Genomic DNA, 21,839 nt, shown 5'->3' with positions numbered 1-21,839 from the left:
CTAAAGAGCATGCCCAGGACAACACGGCCAGGACGGGGGAGAGACCACAGCCCAGTCCCGTCCTGCCCCATGTTGAACTTTGCTCCTGGTGAGTAAAGAAGAGGAGCAGAGGCATGAAGGGAACAGAAGATGCATCTCTGGGGAGATATTTTTGCCGGGGTCTATTGAAGCCTCTGGCCTGGGAACCCAGGCGTCACCTTTGCACTGGAATATTAGACCAGAATTTGTGGGATGTTGCAAAATTATGGCCTGTGACTTGGGAAAGAATTCCTTTGGGGCCCTCAGTTCAGTTCACTGAAGTTAGTTTAACAAGCACAGTTAAGGGTCTTTCAGGTGCAGAGACTGGGAGAGACTCAAAGATGCAAAACCCAGCCCCTGCCCGCTAAGGAGCATCCAGGGAACCGGGAATGGGTGGCAACACAGTGCACACGCACTAAAAGTATAACGTATGGCCACTGCATCTGAGCTCCAAGTTGGCAATGGATTATTTCAGACTGTGAATAGACTTTTATGAAAGATCTAAAAATGGTATAAAATTATCACATTTAATTGTATCTTAGTAAATAGCCCTGAATGAAAAGAATAATGCTTCATAAACTGAGAATAGAAATTTGAGACTTATGGTTAATGTCATCCCTCCCTTCCTCCTTCCATCCTTCTTCCCCACTCCCTACCCGTCAACAGGTATTTATTGGAACCCGCTATGTGCTAGACATACACTGAATAAGAAATTTCAGCGAGGCGAGAGAGGCAGACAAATAAAAGGCAATATCGAACCAAAAACTGCTCGAAAAAAGAAGTCTATTTTTTCAAAGAAAAACAGCATCGACATCGCTCCAAAATGGCTGTGTGGGGTGGTGTCACCAGACCCCAGAGGAGGGTATTTCACTCAGATCTGGGGCCAGGAGCAGCTGGAGGAAGTTTTCTGGGAAGAAGTGATGTGGGAGAGTTGACCAGAAGGACAGCAGTGCTTTGTCCGGTGAAGGAGTGGAGGCTGAGGCGGGGAGCTGGAGAGAGGGTCTGGAGTAGAGAGGAAAGCGTGTTAAGGCTCTATGAACCTGACGTACGGCAGGTCAGGGAAGGGTGTAATTAGTTTTGCTTGAGGGCAGAGGCACGGAGGGTAGCCACAGGCTCCAGGGAATGGCTGGCGTTTGACTGGAGCATTGTGGGATGAGCAGGAGTTTGGTAATCACGGGTTTCTGGTACTGTGGGCAGGAGTGGCGTGAGCCAATGAATGCATGATATATTCAGGGTGTGTTGCTCAGGCCACCATATCTAGGGCAAAGAGTACGAGAGGGTGGGGCATGGCATGATCAGACATCCAGGGGAAGACCTGGGCCAGGAGGACAGCTGGTGGGTGACGGAGGGCTGCACGTGGAAGGTGGTGCAGGAATGGAGAGGCGGGCAGATTCAAGGGCAGTTAGGAAGAGGGTGGTGGGTCTTGGCAGCCAATGAGTAGAAATAGTTGAGAGATGAGGCTGGTGGAAGATGACCCTAAGGTTTGCATTTTAGCTAACCGCCCTATGCTCCTAATGCAGAATTCATTAATGCTCCAGGGGACCCCTAGCCATTCATCAATTTATATTGGGGGAGCAAACTCGAGGGCATAGTGTTCAAAGGTCAGATAAGGGTGGCAGCCTACTTCTAGTCTGCACAGTAATACACAATAGTTTCTCCTTTTATCCCTACTACAGATGAGAAAACTGAGCTGAGGGCCTGCTGGAGGCCACCCAGGAGGTGGGGTCCGCACTAGGGCTAGAAACCAGGCACCTGGGGCACATCATCTAGAACATTCATCCCTCTGAACATACTCTGTGGGAGGGACAGGGTGAAAAGCGATGGCCTGTGCACCTCCGTCTCTATAAATCACCACTGAAATTGGAAAGGCTTCAGGAAGCTTGGTGGGGAGCTCTGAGGTGTCTTCAGTGGGGATGTCTAACCTCCCACCCCTTTTCCCCTCCCTTTTTTCCCAGCACAGCTCAGATGGATAAGCAGATGAAACTAACCATATGTCAAATGGAGGGGCCCCAGTGCCACCATGGGGCTCATTTGCTCCTAATTAGGGCTGGAGTAGGAGATGGCAGGGGTGCGCCAAAGGGCAGCTGCCAGCCTCTGCTCCCAGGATCCATAGGTGGAGGAGGTGGTGAGGGAAAGGGAAAGCTTTGGGGCCTCACTGTCCCTGCTGGGAACTCCAGTCCCTCCACCCTACCCCACCCTTGAATTCTACCGTGTGATAAAAGATAGGTAGGACCTGGCAAGTCACTCAATCAAGGAAAACCCTCTTATACTCTACTGGGACCACCTAGTCCAGAGGGTTCTGAGCTTGTGGACTCTACTTTTCCCCACTTTAACAAATGCAGAACACTCTCCTTTAAATGTGACTTGATATTTAAGAGAACAAATCAATCTCATAGGGCAAAGGGCTGGTTTCTTTTTAGGGCTGATGCCTGACTCCTCCAGATTCTGAGAGGTTCCATGCCTCCCCTCCCCACCCCCACCCCCAGCCTCACATCCATTTTACAGATGCAGGAATAAGCCCAGAGATGCTGAGTGACCTGCCTGAGGTCACACAGTGATTTGGCCTCTGAGCCTGGACAACAGCACTGGTTCTCATCTCTTTCTCCGGACTCCTTGTCTTTCCACCAGGCCCCCAATAGCAAGGTTCCTCCTTAGACCACCTTTTGAGTTCTCTCTGCCCAGGGCCCTCCCTGCTAACTGCAAAGGTGTGGCCTCTCTAGAGGTGGCCACAGGGTAGCCAGCCGCCCTGAGGAGCTAAGGAGATTTCTGGACCTAAGGATGTGATCTCAGGAGCACAAGCAGGAAGAGCGTGGCACAGAGGGTGTGTTTCAGTGTCCCGTCAAGAGGTCTTGCCCTGTGAGTACTTGCTGTTGAACTTCTAACTGTAGGAAAGGTCATCCTGCCCCCGCGGTCCTGGCCCACTGGGCAGTTCCTGCCACCAGCCCTGCTTGCTGAGCTCATTTCAAATGGAGCTGGAATGTGAGAGAAGAAATGATAAGGTGCAAAGGCAAAGGCCACCCCCTACCCTGAAACACATCCCGACCTTTGGTCTCAAATTCTCTCCATCAATGATCCGTGCTGTTGGGTTAAACCGTTTGCTTGCTCGAGCATCCTAAAAGCAGCTGACTCCTTCTTCCACCCACAAGAGGTAGGTGGAAGAGCCTTGAACCTCTGCCTCCCTCGCCACCCTTCACTCCTGGGCCCAGTTTGCTCCTCTGTAGAACGGAACAGTGGGGTTGGAGGGTCTTTCCACGGCCTCTCAGCGTGGCCGTCTCTGGCTTGGCGACTCTCAAAGAAGGGAGAAGGGAAAGGCCACTGATGGGAAATATGGAAACCCCAAAGGAAACCCGAGTCATCGCGGGTGTGCCTTTGGGAGGGAACACAGTCTTAAAAGGCCACTCTGGCGCTGCCTGGGGCGGAGGGTTAGAGGCGGGCTCTGGAGGAGGGTGTCCATGGGCCTGCCTTCCTTTCATCCCCATCGGCTTGGGGAGGGCTGTGCAGTGGCATCGCTGGTCTGGAGGAGGCCCAAGGACATCGTTTCAGGTTTCACGGAGAAGGGAGTAACATTAATAAACACGTGGACAGCCGCACCATCAGGACCAGTGGCAGCGGGAATAGTAATGGTGGCGCTTTTGTGGCCCATGGGCCCCAGGCGCTGTTCTCAGCACTTCACCTATGTGAACTCTGGCCCAGGGCCTGTCTCTCCTGATGTGCCCGAGCTTCTGAGCCTGATGCCCAGGGTGACACTGTGCTTGCTGCTGGATGCTGGCGACTCTCAGGTGTGGTGGCTTTGAGGCCCCCCAGCCTCCTCTCTGGGAGCCTCCTCTCTTGTAGCTCTGAACCTTGGCCACAAGCCCTGGCCTGGGTGCTTGTGAGTGGCCCCACCGGACACCTGGAAAGAGAAGTGGGAAGGCGAGGGCTGCCCTCCTGGGTCGGGTCCCATCACATTCTCCCAAGCCCTCCCAGAGTCTCAGAAGAACCCCAGGGCCCGGCCCATGGAGAAGCAAGGGAAGGGACACAGGGAGACCTACACACAATGCAACCCCGGACTGGCTTGTGTTTCTAACTCTCAGTAATTCTAACTGAGTAATTGTGTTTCTAACTCTCAGTAACGCACCACTCGCAGAGAACATCTATGACTCTTGGGTTCCTCTGGCTGCATGTGGGCGTGTGGGCGTGAGAGTGTGGCACTGCCTCGGGCTCGGCATTTCCCTGGGTCTCTGTCTCCCCTCTATAAAATGAGACAATGTTAACACTCTGCTCTCCCCATGGAATGAGGGAGGGGGAGCAAAGCTGTTCTGAAGTGAGATGGGACAGCTGTTACTGCTCGCCTGGCTTGGAGACCAGGTCAGGCACGTCCTCTGTCATCCGCACCGACTCCAGGTTCCATCTGGACTTGTCTCTAAGGAGCCAGGCTTTCCCGTCTCAGGCCATGAGGGCGGGTCCAGCCCCAGGAAACAGTGACCTCGGCCCAGACAGTGCTGTGCTTCTCAGCACCCCCCTCCTTCCTGGGCCTAAGTCCCTGCAGCCACTGTCCAGGCTGTCCCAGTCCAGAGTCGCAGAGCTCTCAGCTGCATCAATGTTAAACCTCTTTTAGAGTCCTCCCATTTCCAGAGAAACCTCTTGGAGGCAAAAAACATTCTTTAAGATTCTCAGGAACAAAATGCCAGTGGTGGGATTTCAGAGACCGCCAGTGAGGAGGTGTTTTGGAGATGCACTTCTCCCTGGCTCTCTGGCTCAGGGCTCAGCTCAGTCACCTGCAGGGTCTGCGCTTCCTTCTGGCCTCATAGGCAAGGTGCTCCTGAAGGACCCTGCAGCTGAGCGTCCAGAGGCTCTGGGATACCGATCTGTGACCCGTGCAGACTCTCCTTCGCACGATCTCTGTCTGTGGATCTGAGCAGCTTTGGGAAGTTTGGTTTTTAAATGAGAGGCTGCAAAGATGTCAAACACAGCAAGTATGGGCAGCTGAGCAGCTGGGTCCCTGGTGGCACAGATCCCTCCTGGACCACTATTTCCCTTCCTCCTGAGAAGGCAGGCCCCATGGTGGCAGGGATCCCTAAGATGCACAGCTGGGGAGAAAATGGGGGCATTGCAGGGGCCCACCCTGGACTGATGCAGTCAGGGCCCCACCTGCAGGCTGTCTGGCTTCTGATGGACTGCAGAGTTCAGAGCTCTGGGCTGGGTCTGGGTTTCTGCAAACCTGTGGCTTTTGGAGATGAGTTTTTTTTTTTTTAAGAAGAATCCGTTCCTTTGTTTGTCATTGATGTTTTCAAATTAATTAATGAATACATTCATCTAGAGTTGTCTCTTATTTTCCCATTGTTTATTTTACCTACTGCTGAAGGCAAAATCCTGCCCACCCCCTGAATCCAGGCAGGCTCTGTTGACACTTGCATATCGTAAGTTTCTAGCTTTCCTCTGTGTGCAGGGAAAAAGGCTCTTGGAGCTTCACTGCTGGCCTGAGGCTTCCTCCTGGTGAAGAGGCAGAGCCTGAGGTGTCTCAATCTCCCAGCCCCCCATCTGGAACCTCCTCCACACCACAGCCTGCCAGGCAAGCTTGGCCAGGTCGTGGGACCCACCTCGTGCCCTCCTTCCTCTCAGGGCTCTAGGCCAGGGTCAGGCTGAGGGCCCAGTCCAGGCCAGGATGAGAGATAGATGGATGAGATAGACCTGAGCCAGACAGTGACTGCCCAAGAGGGAGACACAGTCAGGTCCCATCCAGCTACAGGAGGGGGTCGGTGCAGGGGGCTGAAGAGAGAGGATCAGTCCAAGATAGTGTCACATTTTCAAAATATTAAAAACGTAATTCTCCTACAAATATATAGTGAGCATGAGTCAAAGATTTAAGTCATTAAGTAGAAAATCAGCAGGATGATAGTTCTAAAGAGGAATTAAAATATTTTATATATATATACACACACATACACATCAATGGAGTAAAAAGAATGCTGAAATAAGATTGCTAGATTAGATTCAATGCTAGCTAATGACCAGAAGGCAATAAAATCACACTCTTTGATGTTATTTTCTCTACTGGACAAAAATAATTTGCACCTTATCAATTTTCTAATGATAACGCATAACTTTACAGAGATTAGGCTCTACCAAATAGTAAGTAGCAAATTAAACAGAGTTATATCGCCCTAGAAAGCCAGATGGTTCTTAGCCAGAACTGTCAGACAGTGTTCTAGTATGACTTTGAAAGGGTACAGTCTTCTTTTTGCCTTATTTCCAAGTTTTGGATATTTTTTCTTAACAGCAGGCGGAGCAGTCAGGAGGTGAAACTGAGGGATTCCAGCCAGAGAGAGCCCAAGACCAAGATGGCATGGCAGGGTTTTCCCAGTCCAAGGCCACTGTCCCTCTTTGCTGGCCTGGCCCCTGCCTCCTATTTGGTTGACCCCTCTCCCTGTCTAGAGCTCTACTCTGGTTATTAGAACGACCTGGATACTTTATGATGAACATGAGTCTAAGAGGGCTAGGGGTGCCCAAGACCTCATCTGGGGCTCCCTGTAGGCTCCCTGTCTCCCCAGGAACCTGCAGACTGATGAGCATGTGCATGTGTGTGCAGGATTCCACTTCTCTGTCATCACAGGGACTCTCTTTCAGGGAAGTGCCCGGAGCTGGGGCTACAGAGCCTCTTCTTTCTTGAAACACTTCTGGCCCCTATTTTTAATCTTCTCCCAAATCCAATGCTCTTTCCTTGACTTTTTCCCATGGACATAAACCACATCCCCTTCTTCTCCCCACATTCCTGTGCCCTACCACACAGGCACACATACAGCGCCTCCCATATACACAAACCCACTCACTCAGATGCTCCATGAAGCAACACAGGCTCCCCGTAGAAAGTGGAACATCCTTAGTTTCCACTTCTTCCTACTTGGGACCAAGGCTAGCCCAATCTGCACCTTTGCACGAATTAGAAAATGGCTCTCCTTCCGCCGGCAAAGCACGCACACGCCTGCTTCAGCCCTACTCACCCCACTGCAGGACACCTTTGCGCCTGGCTTGGACAGCACCTCTACAGATAGGGACCCCACTCTCTTCCCCTCGGAGATTTTCAGAGTGGTCTCCAGGGCTCCCTTCAACCTCTTGGTTGGCAAACCTTTTGTAGTCCCAAAGTGAGGTAGTCTAACGAATCTATGTTCTCCAAGGTCCTGCTCACCACGCTGGTGCCAGATCTCATCTCTTGGGTTAGAGGCTATGGTTGCCTGGGCAATGTGATCTCAGGGGCCAGGAGAAGCCCGTCCTCCTCCAGCAATTACAGGGCTGCTTCCTGGTCCTAAATCAAACGACATGGAAATGAGAGTTATTCAGAGAATGTACGTTTTCTGGGGACATGAAAGTGGTGGTGGTACATTTTCACAATTGGAGGTAAATGGCTAATGACAGACTGTCTTGTTTGGAGGCCCCGGGCATGAGGAAGATCGTGTGCGTGCATGTGTGTGTGTGTGTGTGTGTGTGTGCGCGCGCGCGCATATGCATGCGCGTGTGTGTGTATGCACGCACGAGGGCAGTGAGGGGTTCTAAAGAGGAAGGTGATGCACAAGGATGTTGAGGCCAACACTAGAGCTTTCTACGTTGGCTCCGCTGACCCTAGTGGACAGAGAACTGCCTCTGGAGTCTCTAAATCACCCAGATTCTGCTGCTTTCTGCTAACAGGATGAAGGAGGAACAAGCCTGGTTTTAAAATGCACAGAGAGAAATCTAAATGCAAGCCCCACAACCCCTCATCTGAAGGTGTCAGCTCTCACCCTCAGGAATGTGAGCTGAGCTTCTGCGCTACCCACCCCTCCACCTTCTTCATCCACTTCTGTAGTTTTGGCAAGGACCCCTGGAGGTAATTAATTAATAAATCAGTGTTTGCCTTCTCCTTGGAAGAGTGATTCCCCCACCCCCCCACCCCTGCCTCTGTAAGTGATAAGTATTTCAGCTGAGCCCAGTGAGGTGTCTGGGGCTGGAGGAGTTGCTTTATTTATACATGCCAAGAACACTGTAATATCGTGTTCATAAAATGAGGGGATGGAACTAAATGACCTCATGGTGGTGTCTGCCAGCTCTGACACTCTGGCTCCATGGACCCCATGTCCATAGAAGAAAGCTTCCCAGCCATCTGGGCCTCCCTCTCAGTTATTTTGCCAAAAAAGGAGATATTGGGGTCCACCCACAACCTCATGGGGCCTTGGCAGTGAATGCTTGGCCCATCAGTTTAGGGGAAATGTTTTCATGGGTAAGAAGGGAATGCTGCTGGGTACCCACAGTGCCAAGGTTTATACAACTTCTCCTGGCTGCCTCAGTGCCTACAATGGCTGAATAAAAGCCTTCCCATCCACGTACAAGGATCTGTAGATTCTGACACCCTTGGCTACTCTTTAATCATCGACATTGTCACCATCATCAACATCATCTCTGACATTTGTACAATCTGATGGTTTACCAAGTGCCACCATATACATAGTCATCCTATATGAGACACAAACTCTGACTATGATGGAGTTGGGACTGGTATAACCATCATTGTTAGATAAGAAGCAGTGGCTCAGGGGGGTTAATATCAGTTTTCTTTTAAAGTCACTAAGTACTGGAGCCAGAACTAGAACCCAAGTCTTTTTCTATGGTATCTTATATCTTGATCCCAAATCCATCCATCCATCCATCCATCCATCCGTCATTTCTTCTTGCATCCAGCCAACCATCAGTCTAACCAACCAACAAACCCAACCATCTGGCGTATCTATTCTTCCCCACCTTCCTTCCTTCCTTCCTTTTTCCTTCCTTCCTTCCTTCCTTCCTTCCTTTCCTTCTTCGCTTCGCTTCTTCCTTCAGCCTACGCTTCTTTCGGCTAACAATAACTTTCTCGTGATCTGTTCATCCAACCAATAAACCATCCATCGTCATAACAACCGGCTAACCATCCAACCAACCATTCATCTGTAATATAGCCAGCTTCAACCAATAACCAGCAAACCGACCGACCAACCAACAACCAACAACCAACCAACCAACCAACCATTTATCCTTCTTTTCCCTTCCTGCCTTTTTCCCTTCCTTCCTCCGTCCGTGATCTGTTGTAATCATCATCCATCCCGTCAAGCGTCCGTCCATCCTATCCGTCATCATCCGTCCGTCCATTCACCCACCCAACCATCCATCCATCCACCCGTCCAACAGATAATTACTAAGAGCTCATTTCATGTCAAGCAGTTAGGTAGAAAGAGAGCAGTAAAACAAAATCGACCTGTCCCCTGCCCTTAGTTGCTGTCAGTTAACTGATGAGTCTTCTCAGTAGACAGAAAAAGCCAGGAGTGGATGAGACCCCAGGCGTTAAGCTCTGAGAGGAACATTTAGTTTCCTTTCCCACCACCTTCTCCTTCCTCGTGCCCACAGCAGACTGGATTTAGATCATTTGGGGAGCCCTCCATCTTCTGATTTCTAGAACCTTTGGCATGGCGGGTAGGATTTGGGTGCGGAGGAGCAGCTAAATACTAGCAGATGAGAGGAAGGACACTGACATTTTGGGGCACGGCTGGGTGCTGGTGCTGACCAGGAACTTTGCAACACAGCCCATTGGATTCATTCCTCTTTCCCGAGGGTATGGGTAGTGAGGTGACCTGCAAGAGGGGGCCAGGTCAGGGAAACGGATTTCTGGTGGTCTCACAGTAGTGATATCCTAATGCGCTTTGTAAGCACAGGGCCCTGGTCTGGCCAGTTCAGCAGACACGTTTCTTGATGACCTTTTGTTCTCAACTTCAGCTGAGGCATGTGTGAAAAAGATAACCAGGCCCTACCTCTAGAAAGTCCCATAGTGGACATTGGGAGGGGGAAAATCTGCATTAAAACCAGCCCTCAGCCCACCCCACGACTCCGTGCAGTACTCCAGGGGCCACCCTGAAGTCGGGGAGGCAGCTTGTCTTCAGGACAGTGGAGGCCTTTGGGGATGAATCCAGTTTGAAAATAGCACTTAACTCAGTGGACAGCAAATTTGTATAGAACTTGCAATATTCCAGGGCTCGTAGGGGAGAAACATGTCCAAACTTTGGTGCCAAAGTCCCCCCGAGGCTGTGTAAAACGTGGAAACTGTTGTGCTCCCAGCGCCACCTGAGTGTGTGTCCAGAGAGTGGGAAGTAAGGGCATCACAGAAGGAGATCCAGAGCTGAGCAAGCGGGTTGACGGAGGGCTGGAGGGCCCACTGCTGTGGAGGCGAAGGCCGAGGGGGAATGACTTCCAGTCTCCACCAGGGTCTGGTGGCCCAAAAGCAGATTCTTGAAGCAGAAGGTGACTTCAGGGGTTATCTCGTTATAGGAACAGCCAATAGGGGAAGACTTGCTTAATCGACCACTGTTTGGAGACTGGATATCATGAGAACTCATCTTACCCAGCTGAGATCTGGAGTCTGACGGATCTGGTTCCAAAGCCTGTCTCTGTCACGTCCTAGCTGTGTGTTTACTTAACCCCTCAGAATCCTGGCTGATGGGGACCTTTGAAGCACTGTCTGGTGGGGCTCTAGGCTGGCTCCCAGCATCACGGAAAGCAGGGAGAGCTCCCCATAGGTGTTCCAGCCTTTCCCTTTAGCTTCCTGCTACCCTTGGGGGTCCATGCCCTGCTGCGACTCAGACTCTCCCTAATTTCCTTCTTTTAGAAACTTTTTTTTGCGTAGGTGCAAGCGATCAGGGATGGCGAGGCAGATGGGGTTCCTCCTACAGAGGGACAGACTTTAAACAGGGAGAAAACAGGAGCCCAAAGTGATCAAGAGCAAGCCCTGATTTCACCACGAAGGTCCTCTTTTGGGGTGCTGGCCTGAGCATCCAGAGTGGTGACCCAGCCCTTGCAGCACCTCACATTCTAAGACCGAGACAGCTCCCTCCTTCCAGCCTGCCAGTGTCCCTGACATTGCATTGTCCTTGTGACCTAGAAGCAAAGCTCGGGCGTGACCGATGGGGGGCTGGGAAGAAGAGACCCAGACAGAGCGTTACTGCTGGCCTTGCAAAGCACACCCGCTTTGTGCCCCTGGGCCATCCAAGGAAGGGAGCGGTAGAGGCCGGAGTCTCTGGAAGCTTCTGAAGTTCTTGGCCCCGTGTGGGCTGGGTAGATTTTCTGCTGTTTTTCCAGTGGGCTCAGTTGACCAAATCCAACGGGTGTCTCGGCAGCCTGCTGGCTTCCCTTTCCCTTTGAAAGCCTGAGAGCTTCGGAGGGGAAATCTGAGACCGTGCTTCAGATCCACCACAATGCTGTCTGTGTAAGGGCAGCTGGGATGAGAGAAACCCTCCAAAGCCCCAGATTCTTAGAAACAGGAAGCTGCCTGCTGCCTTCTGCCTGGGGTCAGCAAGGTTCGCCTCCAGCCCATCCAGGCCTGGAGGCCAGGCTTCCTGTGGGTTGAGGGGGCCATAGAGGAGTCATCCCTGCTTCCTGCCCTCTAGCTTGGAGGAGGAGGGAAGGGGCCTTAATTAAATGTCATTTCCCTCTCTCATCACCCCCTTCAGCCTTTCCCAGGGTCAGGAGTGGGGCCTGGTGGTGGACAGTAGAGTGGGATTCCTTCCAGATCAGGAAATATCAGACAGTGTGTGTGGTTTCTCAGTTGTGACTGAGAGCAGGGATCACTACGTCAGTCACTTAGGGCAGGGTGGAGTGCGTGTGTGTCGGGTAATGGGGAGGTGGCAGGGTGGGAGGAAGGAGGAAGGTAGAAGGAAGAGTAAATACCAGGAGACCGGATGTTAAACATCAGGTATGCATTAGGTGGCCTGAACCCTTGTCGGGAGCTGCGGCTGGTCCAGGAGAAGAAGCCCAGCCCCTTGCCCCAAGGTGCCCATCACTGGTCGGGACAAGAATCTGGCACAGCTGAGACCGCTGGCCGGCAATGCTGGACAGTGTCCTACAAAGTGTCAGATGGTGTGGCCAGGACTGCAGAGCTGGAGGGGCACACAGGGGAGGTCAGGGAAAACTTGAAGAAGAGGAGAGTTTGAGCTGGGCTGACACCACGGGGTTGATGGGTCTTGAGTTGGAGGTCCTCCTCCTCCCACTGGCGTAGCCCCTGGCTGTTAAACTGAGAACACACAGTCCAGCCCCCAGGGCCTCTATGGAGACTAGTGGCCTGAAAGCTGCTGCCATCAAGGGATCTGGTCCTGGCAACAGGAGAGGCCAAATATGCCAAACGACTCCTCCCTCCTCTGCTCCGCTCTTCTGGGTGGGGCTCGTGCTCACCGTGCTCTTCTCCCCAGGTGACCTGATTTTCAGACCCTTAGGATGCTGGGAACTCTGACTCTTAGGACACTCCCTGAGCTCAGGCAGAAACCCTCACCCCATCCCTTAGCCTTCAGCTGGTTCTGTTTCTCCCGGTGGGACGTGCTGGTCGTCCTCTTTAGCACCAGCCCTGACTTCTAAGAATGGGATGAACATTTCTGACCCTCATGTTCTGCTCCCCTCTCTTCTGAGCCTTGTACTCTGACCACTGGGCCATCTCTGGGTGCAATCTTTGCACTTGGGTTTGGCCAGTTTCTGCATCGAGGGCAGGGACCTGAGAAGAGTGACTAGGTACCCGGCAGGTCCCCAGTGACTAGATGTGGCTTTATTAGGGGTTCCGATGGCTTTTTCCTGGCCTTTTAGAAGAGTGCTGTTATGGCCCTCATCCCTCTCTGGCTCAGTCTGTTAATGAGCAGTTTGTAAGACCGTGTGACCCGCCTCCGATTCCATGTTACATGCTTTGGGGGACAGAGAAATAGGGAAGATGAGTGGCATCGCCTATATGATGTCATTTCCAGGTAGTCAGAATGCCACCCAGTTCTCATGGGCCCCCAGCTGTTCAGAACATTCCCTGGTATGTCAGCGCAGGCACGGAGCAGTCTGTCAGGGATGCTCTGTCTCCCTAGGTCTGATCACAGCCTCCATCGCGCCAGCTTTCCAGCAGCCTTGTCACTGCTCCTAATGGCTAAATCTTGCTCCTCCACCGTTTGCATTTTCCCCTCCTTGGTCTTCTATTAGGATGAAATATGCTGGTACAGGGCTCAGGATTAGGCTCTTGGAGGCATTTACAACTCATACTCTCTGGGCTTATGGGGAGACCAGGTTTGGGCTGGGAAGGAGGAAGCGGTGGGGGATGGGATACAGGGCAGCTAAAGCCACTAAGAAGCAAAGATTGCCACCATCAAAGCTGAGCCTTCTACTGGGAATGCTGGGAGGCCCGACCCTCCCACAAGGGGATGAGGGGTTTACGGTGCAGGCTGAGGGTTCCAGGGCCATGAGACACGGGCTGGGAACCCATAGTGAGATGAGGGCACAGGAAGACTGGGTCGGGGTCCCCATAGGCCTGCTTCGTCCTGCTCAGAGCAAGGACAAAGCCTGTCCCACTGGGTCCTCTCTGGGAGTGAGGACCTGGAGACAAGGGTCCATTTCCCGGGGAGCCACTTTCCCTGCCACACCAGCCCAGGCATGGCCCTGGGACCGTTCAGCTGCTCAGTCGGCCCTGTAGGCTACATGAAACACAGCATTATCAGCAGGCCAAATTCCAGCAGAAGTCAGAGAGCAGCATTTCACCCCATCTTCTGTCTCTAACCACCGGTGTCACTCAGGACTTTTTTTTCCCTTTATAGTAGAATTTTTCAGATCTCTGTGTCATTCAATAATGAAGTTTCCTTGTATTTAATTCTACAATGGGTACAAGAAATGAGGGCACAAAATGATCTGCGCAAACCCCTCATGCTCTTCTGGGCAGACAAAGTGACTTGCCTGTGGTCGCCCAGCTACTCAGGTCAGAGCTGAGCCTGGACCACACCCGAAAGAGACGACGGAGCGAAGGCACACACGAAGGGAGCTGGGTTGCATCCCATCCTGCTATCTTTCCACTAAATCTCTCTCTATTTTTTTTTTTAAACACCTACAGAACCTGGTATTCCTATGTAGTCTCCCATCCAAGTACTAACCAGGCCCGACCCTGCTTAGCTTCCGAGACCAGAAGGAATCAGGCACATTCAAGGTGGCATGGCCATAGACTCCACTAAACCTCTTTAACAAATGTTAGTCGCCTTCAGGGCTGCCCTTTGAGTACACGCCACCGCATCAGCCCTAGTGGACTCGAGTGCCTCTGTGGAGCTTCCTAGCGCCAAGGGACCCTAGAGTTGAGGAGACCTTAAAGGGGTCTCCTCCTAAGGTCCCCAAACACAGCAGGAAGGTACTTTCTGGGTCTAGGAGTCCAGGTGACAACACACATCTCCTGCCAGAGTTCGGGGCTTTAAACTATGGGAGGGCCATGAGCTTCTATCCGCTTTCTATGGTAGGGCTCTCAGTAAGACCTGTTTACACAGAAAAGAAATCAAAAACAACAACTATAATGCAAATCCAAAAAACCTCTCCTCGCCGCCCCACAGAGGCCTTGGACTGAACCTTCTCTGGGAGAGGTCTCACATGTTTGCGAGGTTATCCATTACTCCCTTTTTTAAAAAAAGACTTATTGAGGTATAGTTGATGCTTAATAAACTGCACTTATTTAAAGTATACAGTTTGATGAGTTTTGACAATGTATATATCAGCGAACATATCTATTGGCTGTTGGTTAATTCTTCTTGACCATTTGTTAATTCATTTATTAGATTAGCTACTTATTGAGCATGTACTACATGTGATGGGTGGTTACAATCTTATATTCAGTTAAAACCTGCCTCTAAATTTTCCTCTCCAACCCCAGCTTAACTAGGGTTGCTGGATAAAACACAGGGTGATCAGTTAAATTAGAATCACAGATAAACGATAGCTAAAATTTTTTTGTGTGTAATTATGTCTTAAATATTGTATGCGATATGTTCATACAAATATTGCATCTGGCATATTTATACTAAAAATGATTCATTATTTATCCGAAATTCAAATTTAATTGGCATTCTGTATTTTTATTTTCTAACTGGCAACCCTAAGTTCTACCCTCTTGAGCTGCAGAGAATTCACGTGTTCCCTCTGCCAAGGGACAACCTTTCTGGTATGTGAAGACAGGTCTCACTGCTCCCACCTGCCCGCTGTTTCCAGGTGCTAGACAGCACCTCCTCTGGTCTCAATGCCATAAGTTTAATTAATGATGTTAAGATTGTGTTAGCCTTTAAAAATCTTATCCCACGGCGCCAGTTGAGCTCATCACACTCAAAACCCACAGCTCTTGGGGTGCCATCAGGCAGGCTGCCCTACCAACCGTTAAGCAGACGTTTTGAACTAAGCCTTGGCTTCTCCATGCGTGCCATGATATTCCATCTCGTTGGTTTGTCCATACTTCTAAGCAGTTGGAATCGCATGGAAGTCAGAGTCTGTTACCTAGCCAAATGTCTGTCCTTCCCAGATTAGAATATATTTAAATCTGATAAGCTTGACTATAGATCTTCAGTCAAGTAACTGGTGGAAATGTGGATCATGTCAAAGCTAAGCACAGAAGGCTATGGTGTGCCCTGGAGAGAGCTCTACCCCCTTCCCGGCTTCCTCCCCGTCTCCTCCCTCTCCCTTCCCTTCCCTTCCCTCCCTTTTTCCCTTTCCTGTAGGTTGACATTAACCAACACTCATTGGGCCAATTTACCTCAATGTTGTATCTATTATCCACACTACATTTCTCATTTTTATCTATAAAGAGTTCATAAGAGTCTTCTTCATGTTTCAGATGCATTCATTTCAGTGAATATTTATCTAATGTGTCCTTGCGCAATGTGTCAGATGCCTAGTGAAAATCAGATCCATTACACTCTGGGGCTCTCCATCTCCTCACCTAGGTACCCCGGTCACGAAGGCTCGTTCTTCAGGGAACTCTACTGGCCCCTCGCGATCGTCAGTCCCCTCTTGCTCCCCCTTCCCGTATTAAGTGATCGCAAACCATTTTAAAATCCATTAAACATTTGTCAAGGTGTTTTATATTCCAATTTAAAATTTCTGGATTTCATCTTTTTTCCTTGTGGGAAAATTTAAACAGAATTTATGGTCCGAAACATCTGCCCCTCTGCTGCGCGTCTCGATTCTTCAAAAATTGCTCAGTTGTCTAAGGTCACATCTGCCAGTCTTCCCCTTGTGTCGCACTATAATTTAACACAGTTGGACGACGTAGGCTCGGCGAGTGTGCCGGATGGCCTCCCCACTCTTCTTCACTTACTCTAAGAAGTGCTCACTAAGTCATCTGATGCACGTAGGTCAAGGACAGGAGAAAGGGTGACGGGGGAAACTAACAGGTGTTAAGCACTTATTTTGTGTCAGACACGCAGCGCATCCAGTGTTCATTATATCATTTCACCCTCATCAAATTTGACGGGGTGAGGGTTATTAGCGCACTTGTGAGTTGGAGAAACTGAGGCTGAGAAGTTCAGAGAAGTTAAACGAGATGCTTGCAGTCGCACCGGCGGTATAGCTGTGTGATGTACGCAGAATTCATATGCCGCTCTGTTCAGCTTCCATCTTTCTACTGTGCTGCAGAGCAGAGCTGAAATGTAAGTATAATATGGCAAAACCCATTTTGCGGGGATGAAGCTCATCATAGAATTCTTTTTTATGTGGATATGATTCATAAAATGAGTTTATTATTTTTGAATACATCTATTGTGTACAGTATGGCAGACTGGGTTGTTGCTCTCTGGGGCACAGAGAAATTGACTTTTTGAATGTCTCGTAGTGGAAATTTTGGCTCTGAAGGCTCCCCAGTAATAGCAGTGCCTGTGGGAGGTGCCTACAGCCAGGGAGGTAGTCTGCAGGGCTGCTGGGAGCCATGGAGCTCTGAGTGCCAACGGGCTGGCACCTCAAAGGTGGCTGGCTGGACTATGCGGGGCAGTGTGGACCAGATCAGAGGTGGGGCCAGTGAGGGCTACAGCAGTGGCCCAGATTGGAACAACGAGGGCTGTAAACTCAGCCGAGGCAGTGTGATGGAGTGGTGGGAGCTGTTGTGGGAGGCGGTAGAAACAACAGAAGTGGGTGAAAGATTGGACGGAAAAGGGTGAAGGAGAGAGAGTGAACAAGAGGGAAACACTAGGAAGGTTCCTGGATCCTGCCTGTGCCTGGGTCCTGATGAGCTCTGTACACCCCAGGGGGAGGACAGGTGGAGGAACAGGCGGGAAGGAAAATAAATTTGATTCGAACAAATGGATCTGAAGCGTATGTGGGAGAGCCAGGCAAAGAGCTTCCTAAGGTCTGGGGTGGTGGGAGAGGTTTGGGGTTACTGCTGTGAGGGTGGCTGTTTTCTAGAGTTATTTGTGTGTAAGACCTTCCCTGCAATAAGCTTCCTGCAGAACCAACATTCCCTCTCTCCCGACCACAGTGAGATTCTGCCTGGGCACGTGTGCATGTGTGCACCCTTACACTCACTCACACTTGTACATGCTCACGCACACACATATCCATACCTGTATGCATGTGTACACCTTTACACATTCACCTCACCTTCCCCTCATACACACACTTTCACACCTAGATCAGTCACACTCACACAAAGATTGCATATACCTTTACACACTCACCACACACACTCCCTCCCTCACACATGCAGTTACACACTCCCTTAATACACACTCACACACTTGTGCACATTCACACACTCACTCATTTAAACATACACCCTTGCACACACGTGTACTCTCACCTGCCCACTCCCACTCATAAACCGCTCCTGCTACATCAAGTCTACCCTGCTCAGTCTCCTGGGAGAGTGGCCACCATCAGGGGACTGAATGCCGGGGTAGAGTAAGAGCTCCAGTGGCCCCCAGAGTGGCTCCTAACCCCTAATCGCCAATGGCCCTGTGGGTGCTGGCTAGGGCTGGCTTCAGAAGTTTGGAACTTGCAGCCCTTGTGTCCTTCTAAATTCCAGGCCTCCAGGAAACACAAGACCAGGGTGTCCTTGGAGTGGGGCAAAGTGTTGAAACTAGGAGAATCCGTAGCGAGCCTCTCATCTGGCTTGTTGTACAAAAGACAGGGCCTGACTTGCACAGGGTCACCCTGCCAGGCAGTGGCAGGTTAGGGCCTAGAGCACTAAGATCTGGGGCGAGGGGAACTCTCAGTGCCCTGGCTACAAGTGTGACCGCAGAGGGATCGGAGGTGGCCCCGAGTTTTAAGGACACAGGACCCACCTACAACAATGAGGCCAGACGTTGGGCTGTGGTTCCCCTTATGCCCCCATGCTGTCCCACATGAAGCTGCCCTCCCTGGGGCTGGGTTGGATGGTGGCTAGCAGTGGGCAGAGAGGGCAGATGTCAGACAGCTCCAGTGCTGGCCCATCTAGCTCCGAATCCTGAGGCTGATGGGAACATCCAGCCATAGGGGAAGCAAAGGCGGTTGTCTTTCCTGACATTACCCTCATTCTGTCCCTGAACAGCCTAGTTCCCCTTTAAAAGTGACTATTTATGGAACTCTTATTTAAGAGTTATCTAAAACCTTCTGGAACCTGACTTTTGCCCCTGCCTCTACCACCTCTTGGGGGAAAATGAGGACTATAAATTGCATTTTACCACATACAGTTGGGCTTCCTTTGATTGGCCTTGAATTCCCTGTGTTTGAGATCTATTTGAAGTACCGGGATCAGTGACAAGGGCTAGTGCCTCCCTTTCCAGGAAATGTGCAGCCTTTGCTACACAGAGTGGAGACCAGCTCTGGCCTAAGTGTCCAGCTTCAGGCCGCTCCCCGCCCCCCGCCCCGGCACCAGCTCTTTGGAAGAACCAGGTCGAACCCTCCGAGCCGGGCTCCTGACATCCCACCCAAGCGTCGGGGCCGATGGCTGGCACGGGGCTTAGCTCTTTCTTGCTGTTCATATGTGCTCTCTCTCTTTGATACATATTGCCTTTATTACTGTTATATGGCTTCATTTCTTTCCCATTATAAAATCATATAACAAGAAATTTGGGAAATACCATTCCTGATCTCATTGCCCAATAAGACCATGTTAGCCTGGGTACTTCCTTCTAGATTTTCTCCCTAGGCAGCTGAGGTCTTATTTAGTTTAGTTTCTTTTTTCTTCCTTCCTTCCTTCCTTCCTTCCTTCAGCCACCTTCATTATTCATTAAACCATTTTCACTTTTTCATTTCATTCATTTTCATTCATTTAAATGCATTTTCCATTCATTCATTCATTCATTTCATATTCATTCATTCACATTTTCATTCCTCATTTTCATTTCATTATTCTAACAAATACTTTTCTGTTTCTTTTATTTGTTTCTTTTTCTTCTCTCTCTCTCTCTCTCATCACATCATCACCTCCTCCTTCCTCAGCCTTCTCTCTATATATCTCTCTTTCTTTTTCTTTCTTTTTTTTGAGGTGGTTCAGGCCATGTCTTTTATGCCATCTTATTTCTGCTCCCTTTACCTTCTACTCAGAGCCAGACTGGTCTCAGGATGATCTGACTGGCGTCAGCTTGGTTCATGATACCCATGACGACAGCTTCAAGGCAGTAGAATGTCCATAAAGGTGAAACACTCAGCACACAGGGCCAGAGTGCCTGGATTCCAATTTCAGGTCTCTACCATTAAATCCCCCCAGCCAAGAGCACGAGGTACACATCTGTACCAAATACAAGAAGGGAGAGCACATACCATGGAAAACTATAGGACACCTCAAAGAGGGCTTTAAAGAGGGCATTTATAGAGTTTGGGGGCTGGCGTTAACTATTGCACAGTCTGGGTTGGAGTTGGTAAACTAGCAGGTTGCTGGAACAGTCAGAAGTCATATCTTTAGAACACACAAGCCTATTTGGAATTGCTGTCAGATCAGTTTGTCTGTGGTCTTATCTTGGAACATATGGGTGTGAGTGAGCTAGTGTCAAAAGAATTTGAGTTTAGGTAGTCTGAGTGTGCCGTTTATCTGCTTTATGAGTCATTGCACAGGCCTTTTTGCAAGTCGTGGTTTCTGTCTCAAGTCTCAATTCTCTATTCACTGCCTCACTGCCTTCAGGGCCATTTCCTACTTCAAGATTTTCTGTGGGCAAGTTGCTGCCCTCTCTGTGCCTTGTTTTCCTTGTTGGTAAGTGGGGATAATAACCATAGCCACACCATGGAGTCCTGAGGATGACATGAGATAATGTGTGTGCATCTAACGGTGTCTGGCACTCTGTGGGTGCAATATAAATGTCAGCCATCATTATAACTACCAGCCTTTAAAATCAAGAGAAAGAATGTTGATGCCTCTACCAGTTCTCAGAAAAGAAGAGTCTGTATGTTTATATTCCACTTAAAGGGGAAAAAAGAGGCACAGCAATATGAGAGACCTTGGCCAGAATAGCATGGTACCCTGGGGAGCGGCCACCATGATTTAGAATATTCAAGTTCAGTTTGATGGGTGTGATCTTCTGAGATGAAGGGAAGGAAGGGATCGAAGGACACTTTGGGGTTTGGGGCACATCTGCAGGTAAAGAGTGGTGACGAATTCTTCCTTGGTTTAGCTAAGGGCAGGGCAAGAGGAAATGGACTAACGTAAGGACACTATAAGAGTTTGGATTTGAAAGAGAAAGAATTATCTGCTTCTGGGTCATTAAATATTGGGGTGGGAGGCTAAGAGACAGAGTGGTTGCTTTCTCATTCCTCGCTCTGGGTCTCAGCCTCCCCATCTATAAAATGAATGATTCAGAGTAAATGTTCTTGAAAGGTCTTTCAGGTTCCTTGTTTTCTTCGCTTCAGGGCATCCCAAAGATCATGGTCATTCTTTCTAGCGATTGCACATTATTTTCTGAATACACGTTCCCCTATTGGTGGACATTCAGTTGTTTTCCGTGTATTGCACTTATAAGTGACAGTGCATATCTGGTACTTTATGGAGTCGTATGCACTTATCTGTAGGATGCCAAGGGAAATTGCCAGTTGCCAGCGGTTGTACATTTGTGATTTTCATAGCCATTGCCAAATCACTCTCCATAGAGGTTGCACCACATTGTAATCCTACTGCCAAGATGTGGGCCCTGTTATTTCACTTATGTGATGAGAGATGGTGTGTGGGATGTCTTGGCAATTCCACCAACACACCTTCCATTTCTAAAGCTACATGATATCAGGGTCCTGCTCTGCCTTATTTCTTAAGGCAACAAATGCTTAGCTAGGCTTGATTTCTTGCACATGTCCTTGAACTTTGCTTTTCTCCTCTACAGCTACCCTTAATGAGATAGATAGATAGATAGATAGATAGATAGATAGATAGATAGATAGATAGATATAGATAGATAGATAGATAGATAGATAGATAGATAGATAGATAATAGATAGATAGACAGACAGATAGATAGATAGGTAGATAGATAGAGTATGAATGAATTGGGAGAGAGTTCCAAGTAGTCAATGTCTTGCCAGCAATTGTCATTGTTCCAACTTCTGTGTACACACACCTGGCTTCCCACAGTCGGGATGGAAGAGGAAGAGAAGGAGGCCAGCCAGCTGTGTGTGTTACGGTGAAGGTCAGAACCCCTTAGGAAGTGAGACTGGAGGGCAAACTCGCTGTCCAGGGTTCTGCTTACGGCCTTCAGCTGAAGGATCATCATGTTTAGCTTAACAAGGCTCCTGACACTTGGTGGCAATTTCACCCTGGGAGGGTGCTGATAGAGCCTAGATCTTGGTTGTGACCTGGAGCCATGCCTGGAAACACTCAAAGCTATCACCAGTAATCATCCATGGGCTTAGCTGAGGGGGAGGGCCTCCCAGACAAATGAACAAACGGAAATCTGTCACAAAGGAAGTGTAAACACCACCCAAGAGGAAGTCCTGCTTGTTCTTCCCATTCTTGTCATTGGCATGGCACATGGTGAACTTGCTTTATGCATCATTGCCTCAATTTTTCCAGGCTAGTGAAAGTGGTCAGCAAGTGATCCTTGGATTCTTTACACATGTCTTTGTAATGTTTACAGGAC

General features: G+C 49.7%; 1 protein-coding gene and 1 pseudogene across 1 annotated transcript in view; one reads left to right on the top strand and one right to left on the bottom strand.

Annotated features, from left to right (window-relative positions):
- Positions 1-21,839, top strand: part of ARK2C (arkadia (RNF111) C-terminal like ring finger ubiquitin ligase 2C) — a 100,873-nt gene that overhangs the window by 36,525 nt on the left and 42,509 nt on the right. The window lies entirely within an intron of this gene.
- Positions 13,883-14,001, bottom strand: LOC120590141 (uncharacterized; annotated as a pseudogene).

The sequence above is a fragment of the Pteropus medius genome, unplaced genomic scaffold (assembly GCF_902729225.1).
Source record: "Pteropus medius unplaced genomic scaffold, Ma_sr-lr_union100, whole genome shotgun sequence".
In the NCBI taxonomy this organism is placed as follows: domain Eukaryota; kingdom Metazoa; phylum Chordata; class Mammalia; order Chiroptera; family Pteropodidae; genus Pteropus; species Pteropus medius.
This window is presented reverse-complemented; position numbering and strand designations above follow the sequence as displayed.